Source organism: Bidens hawaiensis, unplaced genomic scaffold (genome assembly GCF_021521415.1).
Source record: "Bidens hawaiensis isolate Kalapana, Puna unplaced genomic scaffold, B.hawaiensis_p1.1 tig00054034_1, whole genome shotgun sequence".
Taxonomy (NCBI): domain Eukaryota; kingdom Viridiplantae; phylum Streptophyta; class Magnoliopsida; order Asterales; family Asteraceae; genus Bidens; species Bidens hawaiensis.
The window spans coordinates 113,642-116,924 of NW_027506282.1; the positions used below are offsets into that span (position 1 = coordinate 113,642).

The window sequence follows — 3,283 nt, forward strand, 5'->3', positions numbered from 1 at the left end:
GATATGTTTGTTATCCTTATTCCCACATTTTTCTTTCTTTCTTTCATTTATTAATTTTCCAACTTTGCCAGCCTGAAATTGAGAGCGAAATGTTGAATAAACAATCCAATAAAAAAAATAAAATATTCCGCACGGTAATAAATAATAATAATAATAATAATAATAATAATAAATCATAAATAAAGTTCCACTAACATAATAATAATTAATCAAATTGACAATACCACCCCTTAACTTTCCATCACATTTCACACCACCCCCACCGGAACTCCTCTACCGTCTTCCAGTTTCTTCACCTTCGCGCCATATTTCCACGTGATGAATCATTGAATCGAGTCAATTGACTAATTAAACCTTGAGAATCTTCGCGGCTCGAACAACCGGATTCTCACGAGCGATGGCTTCACGTCCGGCGGCTTTGTAGTCGTAGCTACAGTCGTGCCGATCGGAGTAACGGTGCTCGGAGCAGAACATCTCGCCGCAACGACACGTGAATCCGATTAATCCGACCTTCTTCTTGCAACCGGAGCACCGATTCACCTGACGCTTCTTAATTCCGTTGGTTGTGGTATCCTCCAACGGCTCGTACGGCACGGCTCGTCGTTTACGGCTCAGATCTGAGGTTTCCGGCGAAGCAGCAGAGTTAGGTCTAAAGTCAACGAAGTCTTTGAGATCGGATCTACGGTCATCGATATTGATCGGCTGTGAGCATAAGGTTAGGGTTTCAGGAACCTTGAGCTCGGTTTCTTCTTTCTCTCTCTTTTGAGCCATGGCTTTTGTTTATGGGATGAGAGAGAGAGGAAGAGAAAGGAATTGGAATGAAATGAATGGGGGGTGAAGAAGTAAGTTTAAAGGAGGAGGAGGAGGAGATTATTATTATTATGACGTAAATGCCCTTGGTGCAAAGTTGAATCGGTGGTTCTGACTTCTGCTGACAAACAGGAAAGTAACGGACTGAAAAGAAAAAAGCCTTTCCAGGAAATTATTCTCGCTCCAACCTCTAAAAGGATAAAGTAATCATCAAATTGTGCATCATCATGTCAATTTGTTGTTTTATAGAAACAAAAATAGGGTATTGAAATGTGTGAGTGTGAATATGCAATTTGAAATGTGGGGTGGGTTGCGGGTAGTGGGTTCGGGTACCTCGCTACCTTGAGTACTTCAGGTAAATCGACGTCACCTCTTCTATTTACTCCATCGGATATTAATTGTAGGTGATATAATTCGGAGAAAGGGGAGGAGAGGGCGAGCAGGAGGGTTGGGTGGGTAGTGGGTTTGAGTATCTCGCCACCTCGGGTACTTTGGGTAAACTGACGTCACCTCCCCCATTTGTCTTGTCAGATATCAATTGCAAGTGATACAATCCAGAGTAGGAGAGGAGAGGGCGAGCAAGAGGGTTGGAGGGGTAATGTGGCATTAGTGGGTTAGGGTTCCGACGGTTCCAAGAACATTTGTTGAGTTGGTGGCCAGTGATTGGCCTTCCCCCCCCCCCACCCCACCCCACCCCACCCACACTATCTTATAGGGTACACAAATTTGATGTCTTGATTAATTACTTATGGGAGTGATGCAAATTTAATATTATGAAATATCATATTTTATGATACACACATATTACGAACAATGAAAGCATGCACAATTTAGGGTAGTTAAAGATTTATCACCACTGGTTAGATGATTCGCTCGAACGAATTTCTGATTTCATGGTTTTTATAACCAACATTTCTTAATCAATCAAATGATGATAATACTTGGTTGTGTTTTATGTAATATCGTTGGTGTCACACCCCGACCAAAGGCGGAATATGCTGGGGCGTAACGTATTAATTGGACAGTAGCTCAAAAGACACTAATTAAAGCAACATTTACTATTTAATTTCATTAATATTTAACAAGTACACAATTACAATAATCAAATACATATTTTGAATTTATAAATACTAAGGTCAACTAACTATCTTCGATCTTGGGTACATCAAATACTTGAACCTGTAGCATGTATAAAATAGAGTTTGTCAACACGAATGTTGGTGAGAATACATAAGTTTTGTTTTATATATAGGTAAGTAAATCATAATTCATATGAATATGGTGAGCATTACAATTCTTATGAAAATGTAAAACAACTAAATAGATGTTGACCCGTTCCTATGGATACAAAATTAATGTACTTGGGTAAATATATGATCATACTATATGAGAATAGATGAGGATGAGATACCAACCACCAAACATATAATAAACACTTAAGCACATAAAGCATAATCTCAAAGTATGCAATAATCACACATAAACATAAATTGAATTGTGTTTTGGGTAGATGAGGAAATAAAACATGAGTAAAGTTAATAAAGTATACAATGCACCCCTAAAATATAAAAGATGGAAAAAAAGAGGGTATGTAAACTCACCTTGACTGGTGGATTAACGAAGATGGGATAACGATAAAATTAAGATGGAAGCAGTTGAGCTCCTCGGGATACATCGACAAAAGCTCCTATTTAACGATGATATAAATTAATTAATAAACGAAAAATTAACGAGGCTTATAATGGGTTTGCAATTTGATGGTGTTTTAAGATTAATAAACCATTAGTTTAATAAATTTGAAGATTATTATATATATATTATTGATTATTGATTATTTATATTTAATATTATTATTATCATTAGTATTAATATTATCATTTTATATTAATATTTACCTATGAATATTATAAATAAATGACCAAAATTAATTATTTATATATAAATATCATAAAACTTAATTGTTGATTATATATATATATATATATATAAAGGAAAAAGGTTAACGGAAAATTTTTTTGAACCTTTAAGATGGTTTGATACGTTAAGCGAATGGTAGAATAATATTAACATAATTATTCATGTAAAACATATATTTTGTATGTACACACACACATTAAGAGTTAATTAGGAAAACAAGAGTTCAAGACAAGAAAACATGAATTCGGGATTCGGTTTTGTTAAAAAAATAGAGTTGCCTTGAGGATATAATATCAAAATGTCTAAAAAGAATTAAAAAAAAATAAAAGCATTCAAAACCGGGCCTGGGGGTTCAAACCCGCGCCCCAGGCTGGTTATGGTCTTACAAACATACGCTGTCCACCAGGCCAGCGCTCAACTTTGATCAACAGGTGGTTTCGTTAAAATAAATACACTATAACAAATTCAATGCTCTTCACAAATAAACCCTAGGATTGAAAAACGAATTAATTGCTCATTGTAGATTAAAATTGATTTGGGGATACTGATCTTAGGT

The 3,283-nt window shown here is 35.6% G+C and overlaps 1 pseudogene; it reads right to left on the reverse strand.

Moving 5' to 3' along the window:
• Positions 1-292: 292 nt before the first annotated feature.
• LOC143617356 (zinc finger A20 and AN1 domain-containing stress-associated protein 5 pseudogene) lies at positions 293-794 on the reverse strand (annotated as a pseudogene).
• Positions 795-3,283: the final 2,489 nt, after the last annotated feature.